General features: G+C 41.8%; 1 pseudogene; it reads right to left on the bottom strand.

The window, feature by feature from the left end:
• Positions 1–1,021: 1,021 nt before the first annotated feature.
• Positions 1,022–20,395, bottom strand: part of LOC126051810 (protein ELYS-like) — a 45,092-nt pseudogene continuing 25,718 nt past the window's right edge.

Raw genomic sequence — 20,395 nt, 5'->3', positions numbered from 1 at the left:
ATGGATTAAGAAACATATACATTCTTGCTTGTGGGCACGCAAGTCAAACTCTACAGAGCCATTGAGCACTTAAATAATGAGACGGTTAAGCTACAAATTGCATCTCTAACGGCTTAAGTATATTGAGAAGTCCAATGTTAACTTACTTTGTTCCCTGCAATAAACACGAGTGTATTTCAGAAAGCTATGGGACAATGTGCGTACTGCAGTTAACTTAGAACTAAACTTCCCCTCTTCAAGACTGTTCCCAACGTCCTGCTTCCAAAAGGATTCTACATACGCTTGTGCTGTTGGTGCTCATACAAATCACACACCTACCTCCTCACCTTTCTCTCTCTGTGTATTGAAGTTGCAGTCGTAGTACCAAAATACAAGCAATCAGTCATTCACTAAGAATTCACGATTTAGGCTGGATTGAAACCAAGTTCAACAGCAACGCGCACCACACCAATGACTGCTGTGGGATAAGCCTGCTCTTGGACCTTGCCAGGTCAGAGTCACAGCCAAGGAGTGAGTGACCTGAACGAACAAGCCACATCAGTGACCGTAACTTGCATTTTTCCCACTACCTCACAGATTGGTCATCCGCACAGCACAGTGCATTGGAAAATGCATTGCATTTTAGGAACAGCTTTAATTCAAAAGGAACTGCGGTACATTTATCTCCAGGCATATCAAAGAGACTCATGATCTTGACTGCTTTGGTGAAAACAAGCATTCCTGGAATGGAAACCTGGAAGTTTTGCATAGAAGACAAAAGTACAAAGAGAATAGGAAACAAATGCTGTCTTATTACTTGAAATCCTATTCTCTCTTCATATTTTCAGATTGGCCTAGACTAATAGGTTACAAGGATTGCCTAACAACTCACAAGAAACTATGGACCGGTTTCTGCCTGTAGCTTGTTTTTTTCCCCACCAGAAATCAACACCTAGGCTATTTCTGATTAGTTACATGGGAACCGATGAAATTCCAGGAAATAAATGTATTGCACTGACAACCCTGAGAGTTATCTGCGCCTTTATTTACACACTAGGCATGTTCTTGTAATACGATCCATTACAGATCTTATTATTGCAGCACATTTTGATGGGTTTCTCTCTTCTAGCATCAAAGGACTGCCAGCAGGTCCTTGGGGGAAGGCCTCCTCCCCTGTGCTCTCCTCCAATACTAATCGTCTCTTTCTGCCCCGACGTCCTGTTCCTACTGTAGTCCTGGGTGTGCTTGATTCCTCGTTTGGCTGGGCAGCTCTTTGCTCAGGAGCATCCGTTTTTTCTAGTTTAGCATGTGGGACTCCTCTTATTCTTCTCTCAGGAGTATCAAGGATTCCCACTTTCCCACCTGCACACATGTCTTCCTGAGCAGAGAGAGATTCTGTGTCTGCCAGGAGATTTTGTGCCTGCTTCCTGGCCCTTCTTCCCGGAGTGACGGGAAGTTTGAATTCTGTTTGAGGAAGCGATGATTTAGACAGATCAAGGTCAGAATTTTCTGAATCTTCTGATGAACTCATCTTTCTTCTTCTGCCTCTTTTAGCTGGCACCGGTAAAAGGTGTTGCGCACTAGGCTGCACCTCTTGATCCTTGACAATATTTTGCATAAATTGTAAATTAACGCTTTTCAGTTTTCTTGTACTTCTGCTGGGACTGACTGACGTTTTTATCTTATGACCAGTGTCAATCTGGCCAGTGTCTTGACCTCCCGCTGAACTTTTCCCTCCTCTAGTCCTTTGGGAAGTAGCAGAAGCGATAATGCTACCTTCAGCAACAGAAGTTTCCTCATTAGCCTCTCCCAAGAGTTCAGCTGCAGCTTCCTTTGCTCTCCTTAATCTTCTTCTTGGAGTAGCGGCTACGGACTGTGTAGGGAGGGACAATGTTCGTCCATCAGAAAGACTGCTTTCTACTTTTTCTGCAGTACTTGGTTTAGGCTTCCTGCCTTTCCTAGGAGTAACAGGTATCACAAGCATTTGCTCCTCTTGAGCATTTTCTTCTGTTTGAAGACTAGAAGTCTCAGGCGCTTCTTTTGTTTGCCTGGTATTTCTCCTAGGAGACAGTGCAAACAGACCTGGTTTGCCTGTCTTCAGTAGCTGCTGAGTGCCTGCCGATGGAGCACTTAGACTTCTACTCAGCTGTCCCCTTGTACGTGTTCTAGGAGCGATGCCGTGCTCTACTTGACGTACGCTGGTTTCGTCTTCCACTCCTTCTGGCACAGTTCTTAAGGGAGCTTTTGCCTTCTGGAATCCAGTTACCTTTTTACCTGTGGTTTCATGAATAGATTGTTCTACAACTTCAGATGTAAATTCTTTACTTCTTGTGTCTTTGATTGCATCCAGTAAGTTCTCAGCAATAGCTGCCTTAATGGGTTCAGGCACATACGGGAGCGACTCTGCCATATTTTGAGATGCCTGATAACTAGTTACAGTGGACACCGAGTTGGTAACATGTTCTTGGGTTTCAGTATTTCCTAAACTGTTGACAGGTTTTTCCTCTGTTGTTGTGCCAGCTGCTTTAGAAGCATCTACTAATGTAGGGTCTCCCATCTCTGCTTCACCTTCTTCTCCTTCCAAGACTAAAGTAGAATTACTCTGGGATAGAAAAAGCTCTCCATCTCCCTCAGCTGCATCACATTCGCCATCTCTGTTATCAGGCAAATGACATGCAAGCTGTTGCTCTGTAGTATCATGGCTGTACTGAAGATTGCCTGAGGGATGTAGTTCACTATATGGTGATGTTTCAGGTGCTGCTTCTGAGGTTTGTGCCTTAACCGCACCATCTTCAATAACCTAAAGTTAAAAAATGTCTCTTAATGCATTATCAGTTACCAAACAGACTAACTTCAGGCTGAGCTAGATGAAGCTGAGGACAGTGAAATGCTGCTTTTCCTTTCAGATCGCCACCAAACGTAAAGTTAGAAACATACAAGGTACTCTCTACTACAGATAAAAGTTTATGCGTCTAAGGGACAGAGAACAGAGTATTCCGTGTATACAATCACATGCTCCATTTCTGATACTTCTGTTCCTGACTAACGATTTGCCACCCCCCGTGAACAAAGTGAGCAGTTTTACAATACAAGCTGTATACCCAGCTGGCAGCAATCATCACATTGCAGTACTTTCCGGACTGACTACAAATCCACACAGAGTGACCGACTCTGCATCTAACGAACGGGGCAAAGTACAACGATGTCCCCCAAGCTTAAAGTTTCGGTCATCATAGTTGTCACCGCAACACTTGTAGTCAAACTGGCCAGGTATCACATCGCACAACTCAACACCGCACTTTAAGGAATCACTTGGATTGAAGGAGACAACACATAGATTCTAAGTACCTCCCTCTCAGCCTTTGTAGCTCCCCATACTGAGCAATTATTCTCTCCTGCTAGAGCCACATGAGACACTCAAGCTTTTATGTTGAGAACAAAAGTAGTCTCTGTTATGTATTTCAAGTGACTCAGATGGCCAAGATAATTTAATCAACGCGTGAAGACCTTTGCCCAACCCTCTAAGTTACAGTGCTAGCCGAAGAGGGCAGTAGGAAGAAGCCACTCAGCGGGAGCCTCCATAGAATCTGCTTATTTTCTTGCCTCCTGCCTTGTCAAAAGTTGCTAACGCATCATCTTTTATCGTATTCTTAAACAGTTGTTCAACCCTAAACAAGACCCGAACGACATGCAGGAGACCTCGCATAGGACCATGCTGGTTTCCGCAGCCCAAGGATATGCAAATTTTCAAAGTCCTCAAACACTATTGTAATTAGCCTGGCAGAGAAGGGGAAGATGCGGGCAGATTTCTCCTCCCTAGGCTGGCTCCCCAAGGAGAAAAGGTAAAAAGTGTAATCATTAACAGTCTCCAGGCGATGGCACCCCAAGTACGGAGATGCCCCCCATAGGCGGGCTCGCCGAGGAAAAAAGCTAAAAGCTGTAATTACTAATAGTTTCCGATGGATGGCTCCCGAAGTATGAAGGTGACGGCAATACCGAGTACAAATACCAGACTAGTTTCACGACCACCAGCAATTCTACCCTGTCATAAGCCGGCGTTACGAAGTACAACAGGGTAACTCCAGCCCGGTTCCCACCGGCCATTAACAGCACGGCAGGGAGCACAGACCGCAAGCGAGGTATTAGCGCAAATTTGAGAACAAGTGCATGTAGTTGCGCAACACGCATCTAGCAACGTGCCACGCTTCAAAGCTAAATTCGAGAAACACTAGTCATAGAATCGTAGAATCGTAGAATCATTTAGGTTGGAAAAGACCATCAAGATCATCGAGTCCAACCATTAACCATGCCCACTAAACCATGTCCTGAAGTACCCTGTCCACTCGCTTTTTGAATATCTCCAGGGATGGTGACTCAACCACTTCCCTGGGCAGCACATTTCAATGTTTGACAACCCTCTCAGTCTGCATAAACTTTCCTTTTATGCTTATAAATCTACGACCAAGACAGTAGGAAGTAGTTTGTCCTAAATTCAGTGAAGGTAGACAAGCCAAAAAGACACCTTTACGTATAGCTCAGTAAGAACCAGTCATAACGAAAACAGGAAAACCTTCACTCTACTGCTACAGGAATGGCTGCAGCAGCTTTGTGACCGTCTCACATGCCGGCTCCCTTCTTCCCATCACAAATTTTCCATTTACTCCCATAAGTGCGTGATTTATGTATTCCCAAGTCTATAATCATCTTCTCTAGAGCATTGTCCTAAACCCCAAAGCCGAGACGAGCTACGCAAGCGACTGCCTATTCAAGTTCATCTGAAATCTGGGACACCGAAAAGCATCTTCTGTTGCTTGAGACCAATCTAGTTGTGCTACGCCTACCTTTCAGTTTGTATTTCACTCTAACTATTACTAATTCCTGTGAGAACAACCCTACAGGAAATCGACAGCATACTCTATATGCTACTTAGAGGACATCCACAATGAATCCAAATCACTCCTCGGCCCCAGCAGAAGTGAGAACAATGGGGACAACCTGCGACAACTGAGGAATCTCTGGCTCTGATTTTCAGCCCTTGTGAACAACCTTTTAAAATTCATATTTTACAAAGTTGAGATGTTAAAACCCCCACATTTTCACACACACACAAAAAGAGTTTTAGGTAGCTGGAAATATCTTGACACTGAAATTAACTCATTACTGGGAATTCTCTTTATGTTAATAAGGAACAAATAGCAAAGGACCTAAGCACCCAAATCATTCTGAAAATGAGTTTGGTTCCCACGTCATTTTGTCATTTGGTAAACGGCCTCCGGTATTGAAAAGCTGCGCTCCCCAGCTTTTCTTATTGTCTTCAACATTAAAACTATTTCTTTTTTTAAGTCAAATAAGAAACATTTACATTCTAGCAAACCAAATGAAGGCATGGTGATTTTAAAGAATATTTAGGCGGGTTTTAGCACTCCTACAGCTCTCAAAGGCCCAAGTCTTGGCAGGTTCTATTCTGTGTTCTAGGTACAGCAAATGCATAGGAGAAAAACCTATCTGCCCTTACCCAACGAGGTTTGGACTTGTGTTACCCAGCTAAAGAAACTGAGACGGTTTTGCGTGCCTTCTAATTGTCAGTTAGACAGGACTGTCCTCAATTTGCAAGGTGTTTTCTCTTTTGTAGAAAATGGGAAAATAGTTTACTTACATTAATTTCCTCAGTTTTAGGAAGATTGTTACAAACAGTTACCTCTTCCTGTGGAAAAGGAACGTTTCCTTCATCTTCAGCTGCTTCTGGGTTACGTTCTTCAGGTAAATCCACACACTTCCCCTCAAGGCAATTTTCTGAATGAGTACTGACCACATCCTCGCTGTCAAGGATACGTATCACGGCTGGAAGAGATTTATATGATTTTAACTTAACTGCTCTATAAATGAGATGCGTTTAAGCAACAGGAAGTAACAGAGGGAGCAGGAGCCAAGAATACAGTTCTCCATCCTGCCACATACATCGGGCTTTCCCCAAACGCTAGAAACCAGAACCATCTACCTGGTAGCTAGTTATTCTTCACAGCCGGAATAGTGAGGGATGCATCATCTTTCAAAATAGTAACTCAAGCAGCAGATCCCATAGCACACAAATTAGTAGTGGTGTACAACACCGAAATAAATACTGATCTCTCCTTCTAATATTTTACATTCTACCAGTGTTCTCAGTACCTTTATCCAGAACAGGAACATTGGCTATGCATTTTCTACAAGGACTTTCTCTGAGGAGGGTATTCTTCTCTCTACGGTTTAATGAAAGGTAGCAGTAACATGCTAGTACTACTTCAGTCTGAGACGCCTGTAGCGCTATGGCAAACTGCACGTTTTACTTGAGGCGTTCAGCTACCTTAACTCACATAACATCTCCCACATACTGTTACGTACATTCACCCTCTGCCTGCAGGGATTCAGAAAGCTGTGGGTTTGTTGCAACTGGTATGGCTTTTTCTGCTGATGAAGAGGACATTTTGGACTCCTGCTGGTTTGCTTCACTGCATGAACAGAAAGAGAGAAATCCATCATAAAGCTTCAAAACAAACCTTGAAGAGCTTTACAAATTACTTTCTCACTGTAAAGTCTTCAAGTTTCCAAACAGAAAAAAATTAAGAAAAATTAGAAATTCCTTTACCAACACATCGACATTCAATTCCCGACTCATCTTGTGCAACGAATCAAGTACTTAACATTCTTCCCAGCTATCTCACACTGGATAATAACATAACAACAGAGTTGTATTAAAGAATAATATATTATTTGTCTTCTGTAGAAAGAGTGCAGCTGCCATACTCGAGGTCTAGAAGCAACTGAACAAAAGTGTGTGCCACTGTAAGTTACCACGTGAAATTAAGGGTTATTTCATCGCTAACGTCTCTCACTAAGCAGTTGCAGCTTTTCAAGTACCTGGTGAGAAAACTGCTTCCCTTTCCAGAAACAAATAGATGCTAATTGACCACACACAGAAAATAGAAATTAAGTGTATAAAATACTGCCAGAAAGTATTCAAGCCGCACAATAAACCCACTAAAGTTACAGGAATCTCAGGTGTAATTTTCACCGACATAACATTCCGACAAAAGCAGGGCTTCTCTTCACAGTATCTGCTTAGTAGCCCCCTCAAACTATAGAAAGGTGCATACAGCCTGCTGAATGAAGTCCTCAGCCCACTACTTTGGGGTCTGCAATGATTTGAGAAAAAAGGCTCAAAGTGACAGCTCGTCAATTTCACTTCTATTCACACCACATTAGTTCTGTCCACAGACAGAAAGGGACAGGAAACCTGTTGTATTTAAGAACACAGGAGAGAACCAATACCAGCTCAAAAATCATAGTTTTCAAACACAGGAAAGCCAGCAGTCACACGTTGTGTGAACCTAAAGGTGTCTCGATTTCATAAACTTACCCTTCACTTGCAGTCCCAGAAGTAGCAGCCTCAGCAGCTTGAAACAACCATTTACCATCCTCAGGAAGGGTAAGACGTTCAGCATTTGATTCTTCCACAAATCCTACAAAAACAGACAGATGGGTGACTTCCCTGTTGCACGTAACATCATTTCTTTTAAAATGCTCATATGATTTTCAAGAGAGCCGGCAACGCATTTCACCTAGGATGGTGACCTAACAAAATAACGCTACCAAGACTTCAAATGCACAGAAGGTCTGAATTCTTCTTTCCAGTAAAAGAAGAAGTCTGACGCGTAATTTCCGTCAAGAAAACAGCATGGCCATTGACATTCTGTTTACAAACTCAACTTGATATGTTACTGACCTAATACATAAAAACCTCAGGAAACATCCCTCCTTCTTAAAATCGGGTCATAAGTTTTTCTTATTTCTCTTTGGATATTTAACTCATCCCAGCAATGCTTCTTTCCTCTCTTGATTTCGTTTGCCCTCTTCTACAAGAATGCATCTAAGGTCGTCTCCCGTTCTTTTCTCTAGCGATTGACTGGTGCTGTTGAAACCCAACTGCTTGCTAGCCTGTTTTTCTCTCAACAGGCCAAATTTTAGAAACACCCTCCTCCTTTTCTTCTTTGTTTCTGCCGTCTGCTTCCTGCAGATCCAACAATTACCTTTGCAGACAGTACGCAGGACTGGGATAATTTTGCTAGCTCAGGCCAAACAAGAGCTATACTGACTGCCCTCTAACGCTTCCAGAGTACTGAAATTGTACAGAACTCTTTGTACCATAGTCCGGCAATGACAAACTTTCTTCATAAGGTTATTCTTTAATGATTAGGACCTCATCATTGTTTTTAAGGAAAAGCACCCTTGATTTCTTGTCCAAACACAGGGCAGCTAAAATCAGACAGGCAAATGTTTTGACCTGTCTTACTAGAAACACTCAGACCTGGAGAACCCCAGGTCTGAATTCCCATATACACGGAGCCCCTGTCTGGGCACTCCTCTTATTGAAAAAGAAGAGGAGCTGAGGAACTTCAGGAGCAGCAGTCACTCTCCAGGATCCTCCGGAATCATCTCGGGCTTAGGACTGAATCAGGCTGCATATGATGCACTGATACCGGAGTACACGCTCCCCACTACAAACTGTTTCGAGACCTCGGACGCAGAACTCCGACACTTGCATACCTCTCCCAGGAATAGCAAACTTCTGTTATAAGGAGCTGAGCGGACTGAGCTCTGTTTGTCCAATCCTGACTGTAGCTGTGTTTACACATCTTCTCCCTGTTCCTGCACTACTGTCATTCCCAGCTCTTCATCACTGCTCACCACCTAGTGAGTGACATCTCTTCTAACCTGCCAGCAGACCTGCTCATATGAACACATCCTCAGCAGCCGCACTGGCTTGAATGAGTTGAATGGAGCTGAATTACCAAAGACCAGCTGAAATAGGTTTGGAAAAGGCTGCATAAGCTGTTGAGCCAGCAAAAGGAGCAAGCATAGCTGTAATGAGAAGCAGATACACAAGCAGACTCACTTCCCAAAGAAAACTATTTAACTGAGCACTAACGAGGGGGGTAAAAAAACAAAAGAACAACAAAAAATTACCTATCTAGTCAAAGCACGCCATACGCTAAACGTGCTGTAAAAAAACCTGCAGCCTACAGAAGTACCCCTAAAACAGAACCAGAAGCCTAAGTTTTCAACTTGTACCCCTCTCAAAACTCCCACAAGTCACTGCTGCCTCTCCGCTGCAATTACACACAAGAAGTGCCCGCCAAAAGCAGTATACATTCAGAATGTCCACGAGACCTAAAAAAGGACTCAAAACACAGTGGCAAGTTTAAAAGCCTAGGACAAGGAAGTGCCTGGGACATTTGTGAATGCTCATCATGGACTGTTGCACCCATCCGTAATTTAGCCTTTTGAAGTCATCCGAGAAATGCAGAAGCTTAGGTTATCATACCAGGAAACATACCAGCTGCTTTTCTTAGTTCTGATGAATCTGGTTGTTCCATCGGGAAGGGTTTCTCTTCAACTATTTCACTGTCTTCCTCCTTCTCCAGTTCTTCAAAATCGGCAGTTTCTTCAGTGGAAGAATTAGCTGGATTAACAGCTATAAAGATGACTTCATCTTCAAAATCGCCAGGTGATTTTGCATCATGATACTCCAAAGCAGCTTGGTCTGACCTGGCAGAGAAGTTACTGTTTTCTTTGCTGACATCCATTTTCTCCAAACCATCTCCAGACTCTTCTACTTCAGCACCATCTTCCTCGGGATTGCTCAGAGGAAACAGAGTTGGTTCATCTCTACTTTCCTCCACCACTCCGTGATGATGCTCAGATGAAACTCCAGATGGTGCTTTATTATCTTCCGTCACCTTTATTTTTTAAAAAGAAAGTTCACAATCAAGATCACACATATACTTTTTGTCAAAGCCAGACAAAAAAAAGAACAAATATATACCAATATCTGTCAGTATTACAAGTGTCACCTCAAGCAAGGTGCTACAAAATTAGTTCTCCTTCTAGCGCTATCTTGGCTTTTAAAGCGGAGTGTAAAAACCAATCACACTGTTGACTGCTTATTGAGTTTCCACAGCCTTGGAGAATTAAGATGAAGTGGGCCTTGTAAGTGCGTGCTTACCCTGTCATCTCAAGGCTGTTCATTGGGTTCACTACTGTGTTTTCAAGAAGAGGGAGCTTTGCATACCTAAAATCGTAACTCCAAGATTTCTCTTTTTTTATGCTTGCCTTTTCAGCTTGTATGCACTACTAACATATTTTAGCGTTCACTATGCCTGTGGCGTGGAACAAGGAAATTAATCCGGCCACGCTGCACTATTACTAAGAACTTCCTACAGGAGAGAGAGCCTCTTCTTACAGTTGAGTAGCTCTTTCTAACAGGCAATAACAGGTACGATAAAAACAGGTTAAGACAATTTGTTAGCACAGGTGCGGAAAGCTCCTACAGGTAGATACTAGCACATGCCCCCATCCGTTTGGTACGTTACTCTGGCAACTCCATGACGAGCTGAATCAGGGAAGCCACCCGACAGAACAAAAGGAGGAGCAGAAGGGGGCAACTTCCAGGTGGACAGACTTCATTTGACAACTATACGAATGCTATCGCTGGTGCAAGGCAAGAAGCAAAACCGAGAACTTTAGGGCTAGAGAAGAGACAGCCATACAGCTCTCTTCATCGGCAGTCTATTTTTACCATAACTTAAGGAAACCCAGTCCTTGCAAAAAGAGAGACTGAAAGTAAATGCAGCTCATGACTTTTGTTGCTTTCAGAGGTGTTTCGTTCACAAAGCTTAACGAACCCAAACAACTGACTCAATCTGTATTCCTTACCTTCCTGCCATACCACCGTTTCGAAAGGTATAGCGGGAAGCTGCACACATGCAATCTGGAACAACCACAGCGCCTAGCGATGCTGCAGTAAAAACCACCAAGGTCCCTGGTATTTGTTATGAATATGTTCCTGCAGGCAGGTGATGTTACAGAAGGTCTAACATAACCTTTTTTGACCAAATTCAAGTCTGCCGTTCTGATTTGCTATTCCAGTTCTCAATATAAGGAGTTTTGGAAAACTTGAAAAAACCTAAATCAAATCACAGTCTGTAAAGCCTTTAACTATAAAGATCACTAACTACAGGCCAGCTTACCCCAACAGTCCATTTTGCATTCAAGTTCTCTTCCCTGAAAGATATTCTGTGCTCCTTTGCTTGTAGAGGAGGAGTAACTGATTGTCCTGGAGATGCAGAAGGAGTTGCTAGGGGTGTAGTGTGAAGGCTGGATCTGAGCATAGACTGAGGAGTAAACGCAGGAAAACCAGAAGCAGCTGTGGCCAAAACTTTAGCTCCCTATGAAAAAAAATAATAATTTAAGACCTGCTAAATCTTCAAAAGAGAAGACTTCACTTGTCAAAAGTATTAGTTCAAATTAAACTGACTTTGTACCAGCAGAGAGGACAAAGATTAGCCTCTGCACTGCTCTTTTTCCAAAGGGACAAAAAACTTAATGGTATAAAAACCATGCGTTTTATGTTTCTTATGACTCTTTTGGCTTCTTTCTTCTTTTTTTTTTTCTTTTTTTATTAATGCAACATAAAATGTTAGTGTTCAAATTAATTTTCTGAAGAAACAAGGATGTGGCATCTTCTTGTCTGCAATGCTATCTCCCATCCCAGTAACTTTTGCCATATCTACACTGCTCTTCTACAAGGCATACAGCTTCAAATGCTACCCCAGATACAGCAACTGAAAACACTGCCATGAGAAATGGCAATCGGCAAAGCAACAGCGATACCTTCTTTCTTCTCTGATTAATCAATCCACGCACTGGACTGAATGAAGTGACACTGCTGTAAACATACCTACACATCTTCATCTAGAAGCGTTCAGGTCTCCTTACGTCAGCTCAGAAAAGATTTTACAGTATTGAATGGGTTTAAAAGGAAGAGAATGAAACCAGCTTAACGATATGGACAATAGTTAGTAAGAAGAAAAAGGTTATAATTCAGAGAGATCACTACTATTCTGTTCAGGTAGGCAAAGGCAAAAAGAGCAGCACCAAGAAGATTGATTGGTCAGTTGTTATTTCCTTACATGAGGAGAGTTTGATGGCGGTGAATGGAAAGAGAGTTTAACACAAGCATCAATACGTAGAATCCCTGCAAAAAGCCATCACTGAATTTGACAGAGACTGACATCGCTTAACTGGCATCACTTACGTTGTCATTCCCTTAAGTGGATTAAGAAACGGAAGCATATACATTCTTGCTTGTAGGCATGCAAGTCAAACTCCACAGAGCTATTGAGCACTTAAACAATGAGATGGTTAAGCTACAAATTGCATCTCTAAGGATCTATGTGTACTGAGAAGTCCAATTTATAACCTACACTCGTTTTTATTGCATGGAGCAAAGTATTTCACGAAGCTATGGGACAATGTGCGTACGGCAGTTAACTTAGAACTAAACTTTCCCTCTTCAAGACTGTTCCCAACTTTGTCCTGCTTCCAAAAGGATTCTACGTCCAATAACCACACGCATGCTGAAAATATTCCACAGTCTGAATCCAACAGGGTCTGTGTTAAATACTGTAGTGGTTTCATGTGAAACAAAGTTTACAGGCTTTTGCTTCGGTTGGTTGATCCTGTTTTTTAAAACACAAACCTTAACCACAAGAGGTGTCTCCAGTAAATTCAGCTCTGATGCTCCTGAAAAATTCTTTTGTGAGATGGAACCAAGCATATTTGGTTTCAGCGGGCTGGGTGCCATGAATGAAGTAGAAGCGCTGCATGGTGACTGCCAGCTATCACCCTGTGCTGCAGAACTTGAAGGAACAGGACGAACCACCAAATCCAGCGATCTGTGAAGAGACACAATTGAAACTGTGAACATAAATAAATACCTGAAATAAAATCATGCTGCGCTCAAGACATCTGAGGTGATACTTAACAAAGACATTCAAGGAACAAGAAATACAGGTGAACCCTCACTGCTGGGCTGATGTATCAGGCCCATGAACAAGTTACAGGCCTTCTCTTGTTTTTTCATTATTTCGTGACATGTCACACTGAATTTCCTAAATCCCTGCCATCTGAGGCAAGAGTAATGCAATTTTACGTGGCACAAGTGATGTGTAATTCTCATGTCAGAAGAAAATTCCTCTGCATTTCACTGCTGGGGCCACTTCAAATTCTCCACTTAGTTGTGTCCCCAAGCTGACCTTTTCTTTAACAGGTACAAAGCTAAATTTTGTTAACGGGTGTCCCAACAAATGCATTGGGCAGCTCCGCATCAGGGAGAGGACGTGCTATGACTGGTGGTTCTGTAGCTCTAGGCCTAGAATTAGACGGAAAATGTAACTGACTTTCACTCCCCTCAAGTCCAAACGTACCAGAATTCAAGTTTCACCTTGAATATACCACCGCTAGGAAAATCATCTGACAACTGCTAGCTTCTTTTTTGCTCTTTATAATTCTGCCTGGTTTTGAGTAAAAAAAAAACAAAACAAAAGGCAGAAACGAAGCAGAAACTGGGCCCAAAGTGGTAAAAGATTACTATTTGATCACACAATCAAGTCTACCAAAACCTGTACACCAACAGCTTGTTGGCAACCATGGTTTTCGTTTCAGCTACCTTAAATTCTGTAAACACATTTACTGTAATGTAAATAGATGTATTTGCACAAATGAGATTATCATAGCAGAAGAACTCTCGCTCCAAGTATTACTTACGATGAATTGATTCTCAAATGTTATATCTTGTAGGTGCAAAAAAGCCAAAGGAAGCTTTATTCAGGTGCCCCTTCCCTCCAAAACACTAACATAATTCAAGTGGATTTCTCTCTCTCTCTCTCTCTCTCTCTCCAGACACGCAGCTCAAGACTAAACTTTCTTAAAAGGCTGCTTACCTATCACGGCGTGAGCAACTGGTTTTCTGCTCATTTCCTACCCCTACTTCTCCACTTTTGGACAATATATTACTGATGAATGTTGCACTTGTATGCACATTTCCTGCATTTGCTTGTTTTGTTACTGTTGATAACGGCTTTGGTCTTGTGACTGTAAAGCAAGAGGGGAAAAAATATCAGCCTTGTGTGATCAAAGTCGTAGTCAGTTGTCCATTGTATTTCCCTCCCCTAAAAATTACCTTCTCTTGAGACCGATGAAGGCAAGTGGTAAGGCTTGGCTCTCTCTCTGGCCAGCTTCCTTTGAACTCTAGGAAGGATCTTGCCACACTGGTCCAATCTAGAACTTCTGGCAACTGCTCTCTCTCTCAAGCGAGGCTCACCATCATTCTGATGAACAAAAAGCATAAAGCAGGAAGGTAACTGATTACAAGAAGTTCATTGCACACAACTAAAGTATTAGCTCAAATTAAACTGACTTTGTACCAGCAGAGAGGACAAAGATTAGCCTCTGCACTGCTCTTTTTCCAAAGGGACAAAAAACTTAATGGTATAAAACCCATGCGTTTTATGTTTCTTATGACTCTTTTGGCTTCTTTCTTCTTCTTTTTTTTTTTAATTAATGCAACATAAAATGTTAGTGTTCAAATTAATTTTCTGAAGAAACAAGGATATGGCATCTTCTTGTCTGCAATGCTATCTCCCATCCCAGTAACTTTTGCCATATCTACACTGCTCTTCTACAAGGCATACAGCTTCAAATGCTACCCCAGATACAGCAACTGAAAACACTGCCATGAGAAATGGCAATCGGCAAAGCAACAGCGATACCTTCTTTCTTCTCTGATTAATCAATCCACGCACTGGACTGAATGAAGTGACACTGCTGTAAACATACCTACACATCTTCATCTAGAAGCGTTCAGGTCTCCTTACGTCAGCTCAGAAAAGATTTTACAGTATTGAATGGGTTTAAAAGGAAGAGAATGAAACCAGCTTAACGATATGGACAATAGTTAGTAAGAAGAAAAAGGTTATAATTCAGAGAGATCACTACTATTCTGTTCAGGTAGGCAAAGGCAAAAAGAGCAGCACCAAGAAGATTGATTGGTCAGTTGTTATTTCCTTACATGAGGAGAGTTTGATGGCGGTGAATGGAAAGAGAGTTTAACACAAGCATCAATACGTAGAATCCCTGCAAAAAGCCATCACTGAATTTGACAGAGACTGACATCGCTTAACTGGCATCACTTACGTTGTCATTCCCTTAAGTGGATTAAGAAACGGAAGCATATACATTCTTGCTTGTAGGCATGCAAGTCAAACTCCACAGAGCTATTGAGCACTTAAACAATGAGATGGTTAAGCTACAAATTGCATCTCTAAGGATCTATGTGTACTGAGAAGTCCAATTTATAACCTACACTCGTTTTTATTGCATGGAGCAAAGTATTTCACGAAGCTATGGGACAATGTGCGTACGGCAGTTAACTTAGAACTAAACTTTCCCTCTTCAAGACTGTTCCCAACTTTGTCCTGCTTCCAAAAGGATTCTACGTCCAATAACCACACGCATGCTGAAAATATTCCACAGTCTGAATCCAACAGGGTCTGTGTTAAATACTGTGGTGGTTTCATGTGAAACAAAGTTTACAGGCTTTTGGTTCGGTTGGTTGATCCTGTTTTTTAAAACACAAACCTTAACCACAAGAGGTGTCTCCAGTAAATTCAGCTCTGATGCTCCTGAAAAATTCTTTTGGGAGATGGAACCAAGCATATTTGGTTTCAGCGGGCTGGGTGCCATGAATGAAGTAGAAGCGCTGCATGGTGACTGCCAGCTATCACCCTGTGCTGCAGAACTTGAAGGAACAGGACGAACCACCAAATCCAGCGATCTGTGAAGAGACACAATTGAAACTGTGAACATAAATAAATACCTGAAATAAAATCATGCTGCGCTCAAGACATCTGAGGTGATACTTAACAAAGACATTCAAGGAACAAGAAATACAGGTGAACCCTCACTGCTGGGCTGATGTATCAGGCCCATGAACAAGTTACAGGCCTTCTCTTGTTTTTTCATTATTTCGTGACATGTCACACTGAATTTCCTAAATCCCTGCCATCTGAGGCAAGAGTAATGCAATTTTACGTGGCACAAGTGATGTGTAATTCTCATGTCAGAAGAAAATTCCTCTGCATTTCACTGCTGGGGCCACTTCAAATTCTCCACTTAGTTGTGTCCCCAAGCTGACCTTTTCTTTAACAGGTACAAAGCTAAATTTTGTTAACGGGTGTCCCAACAAATGCATCGGGCAGCTCCGCATCAGGGAGAGGACGTGCTATGACTGGTGGTTCTGTAGCTCTAGGCCTAGAATTAGACGGAAAATGTAACTGACTTTCACTCCCCTCAAGTCCAAACGTACCAGAATTCAAGTTTCACCTTGAATATACCACCTCTAGGAAAATCATCTGACAACTGCTAGCTTCTTTTTTGCTCTTTATAATTCTGCCTGGTTTTGAGTAAAAAAAAACAAAACAAAAGGCAGAAACGAAGCAGAAACTGGGCCCAAAGTGGTAAAAGATTACTATTTGATCACACAATCAAGTCTACCAAAACCTGTACACCAACAGCTTGTTGGCAACCATGGTTTTCGTTTCAGCTACCTTAAATTCTGTAAACACATTTACTGTAATGTAAATAGATGTATTTGCACAAATGAGATTATCATAGCAGAAGAACTCTCGCTCCAAGTATTACTTACGATGAATTGATTCTCAAATGTTATATCTTGTAGGTGCAAAAAAGCCAAAGGAAGCTTTATTCAGGTGCCCCTTCCCTCCAAAACACTAACATAATTCAAGTGGATTTCTCTCTCTCTCTCTCTCTCTCTCTCCAGACACGCAGCTCAAGACTAAACTTTCTTAAAAGGCTGCTTACCTATCACGGCGTGAGCAACTGGTTTTCTGCTCATTTCCTACCCCTACTTCTCCACTTTTGGACAATATATTACTGATGAATGTTGCACTTGTATGCACATTTCCTGCATTTGCTTGTTTTGTTACTGTTGATAACGGCTTTGGTCTTGCGACTGTAAAGCAAGAGGGGAAAAAATATCAGCCTTGTGTGATCAAAGTCGTGGTCAGTTGTCCATTGTATTTCCCTCCCCTAAAAATTACCTTCTCTTGAGACCGATGAAGGCAAGTGGTAAGGCTTGGCTCTCTCTCTGGCCAGCTTCCTTTGAACTCTAGGAAGGATCTTGCCACACTGGTCCAATCTAGAACTTCTGGCAACTGCTCTCTCTCTCAAGCGAGGCTCACCATCATTCTGATGAACAAAAAGCATAAAGCAGGAAGGTAACTGATTACAAGAAGTTCATTGCACACAACTAAAGTATTAGCTCAAATTAAACTGACTTTGTACCAGCAGAGAGGACAAAGATTAGCCTCTGCACTGCTCTTTTTCCAAAGGGACAAAAAACTTAATGGTATAAAACCCATGCGTTTTATGTTTCTTATGACTCTTTTGGCTTCTTTCTTCTTCTTTTTTTTTTTAATTAATGCAACATAAAATGTTAGTGTTCAAATTAATTTTCTGAAGAAACAAGGATATGGCATCTTCTTGTCTGCAATGCTATCTCCCATCCCAGTAACTTTTGCCATATCTACACTGCTCTTCTAAAAGGCATACAGCTTCAAATGCTACCCCAGATACAGCAACTGAAAACACTGCCATGAGAAATGGCAATCGGCAAAGCAACAGCGATACCTTCTTTCTTCTCTGATTAATCAATCCACGCACTGGACTGAATGAAGTGACACTGCTGTAAACATACCTACACATCTTCATCTAGAAGCGTTCAGGTCTCCTTACGTCAGCTCAGAAAAGATTTTACAGTATTGAATGGGTTTAAAAGGAAGAGAATGAAACCAGCTTAACGATATGGACAATAGTTAGTAAGAAGAAAAAGGTTATAATTCAGAGAGATCACTACTATTCTGTTCAGGTAGGCAAAGGCAAAAAGAGCAGCACCAAGAAGATTGATTGGTCAGTTGTTATTTCCTTACATGAGGAGAGTTTGATGGCGGTGAATGGAAAGAGAGTTTAACACAAGCATCAATACGTAGAATCCCTGCAAAAAGCCATCACTGAATTTGACAGAGACTGACATCGCTTAACTGGCATCACTTACGTTGTCATTCCCTTAAGTGGATTAAGAAACGGAAGCATATACATTCTTGCTTGTAGGCATGCAAGTCAAACTCCACAGAGCTATTGAGCACTTAAACAATGAGATGGTTAAGCTACAAATTGCATCTCTAAGGATCTATGTGTACTGAGAAGTCCAATTTATAACCTACACTCGTTTTTATTGCATGGAGCAAAGTATTTCACGAAGCTATGGGACAATGTGCGTACGGCAGTTAACTTAGAACTAAACTTTCCCTCTTCAAGACTGTTCCCAACTTTGTCCTGCTTCCAAAAGGATTCTACGTCCAATAACCACACGCATGCTGAAAATATTCCACAGTCTGAATCCAACAGGGTCTGTGTTAAATACTGTGGTGGTTTCATGTGAAACAAAGTTTACAGGCTTTTGCTTCGGTTGGTTGATCCTGTTTTTTAAAACACAAACCTTAACCACAAGAGGTGTCTCCAGTAAATTCAGCTCTGATGCTCCTGAAAAATTCTTTTGTGAGATGGAACCAAGCATATTTGGTTTCAGTGGGCTGGGTGCCATGAATGAAATAGAAGCGCTGCATGGTGACTGCCAGCTATCACCCTGTGCTGCAGAACTTGAAGGAACAGGACGAACCACCAAATCCAGCGATCTGTGAAGAGACACAATTGAAACCGTGAACATAAATAAATACCTGAAATAAAATCATGCTGCGCTCAAGACATCTGAGGTGATACTTAACAAAGACATTCAAGGAACAAGAAATACAGGTGAACCCTCACTGCTGGGCTGATGTATCAGGCCCATGAACAAGTTACAGGCCTTCTCTTGTTTTTTCATTATTTCGTGACATGTCACACTGAATTTCCTAAATCCCTGCCATCTGAGGCAAGAGTAATGCAATTTTACGTGGCACAAGTGATGTGTAATTCTCATGTCAGAAGAAAATTCCTCTGCATTTCACTGCTGGGGCCACTTCAAATTCTCCACTTAGTTGTGTCCCCAAGCTGACCTTTTCTTTAACAGGTACAAAGCTAAATTTTGTTAACGGGTGTCCCAACAAATGCATCGGGCAGCTCCGCATCAGGGAGAGGACGTGCTATGACTGGTGGTTCTGTAGCTCTAGGCCTAGAATTAGACGGAAAATGTAACTGACTTTCACTCCCCTCAAGTCCAAACGTACCAGAATTCAAGTTTCACCTTGAATATACCACCGCTAGGAAAATCATCTGACAACTGCTAGCTTCTTTTTTGCTCTTTATAATTCTGCCTGGTTTTGAGTAAAAAAAAACAAAACAAAAGGCAGAAACGAAGCAGAAACTGGGCCCAAAGTGGTAAAAGATTACTATTTGATCACACAATCAAGTCTACCAAAACCTGTACACCAACAGCTTGTTGGCAACCATGGTTTTCGTTTCAGCTACCTTAAATTCTGTAAACACATTTACTGTAATGTAAATAGATGTATTTGCACAAATGAGATTATCATAGCAGAAGAACTCTCGCTCCAAGTATTACTTACGATGCATTGATTCTCAAATGTTATATCTTGTAGGTGCAAAAAAGCCAAAGGAAGCTTTATTCAGGTGCCCCTTCCCTCCAAAACACTAACATAATTCAAGTGGATTTCTCTCTCTCTCTCTCTCTCTCTCTCCAGACACGCAGCTCAAGACTAAACTTTCTTAAAAGGCTGCTTACCTATCACGGCGTGAGCAACTGGTTTTCTGCTCATTTCCTACCCCTACTTCTCCACTTTTGGACAATATATTACTGATGAATGTTGCACTTGTATGCACATTTCCTGCATTTGCTTGTTTTGTTACTGTTGATAACGGCTTTGGTCTTGCGACTGTAAAGCAAGAGGGGAAAAAATATCAGCCTTGTGTGATCAAAGTCGTGGTCAGTTGTCCATTGTATTTCCCTCCCCTAAAAATTACCTTCTCTTGAGACCGATGAAGGCAAGTGGTAAGGCTTGGCTCTCTCTCTGGCCAGCTTCCTTTGAACTCTAGGAAGGATCTTGCCACACTGGTCCAATCTAGAACTTCTGGCAACTGCTCTCTCTCTCAAGCGAGGCTCACCATCATTCTGATGAACAAAAAGCATAAAGCAGGAAGGTAACTGATTACAAGAAGTTCATTGCACACAACTAAAGTATTAGCTCAAATTAAACTGACTTTGTACCAGCAGAGAGGACAAAGATTAGCCTCTGCACTGCTCTTTTTCCAAAGGGACAAAAAACTTAATGGTATAAAACCCATGCGTTTTATGTTTCTTATGACTCTTTTGGCTTCTTTCTTCTTCTTTTTTTTTTTAATTAATGCAACATAAAATGTTAGTGTTCAAATTAATTTTCTGAAGAAACAAGGATATGGCATCTTCTTGTCTGCAATGCTATCTCCCATCCCAGTAACTTTTGCC

This window comes from Accipiter gentilis, chromosome 28, assembly GCF_929443795.1.
Source record: "Accipiter gentilis chromosome 28, bAccGen1.1, whole genome shotgun sequence".
Taxonomy (NCBI): domain Eukaryota; kingdom Metazoa; phylum Chordata; class Aves; order Accipitriformes; family Accipitridae; genus Astur; species Astur gentilis.
This window is presented reverse-complemented; position numbering and strand designations above follow the sequence as displayed.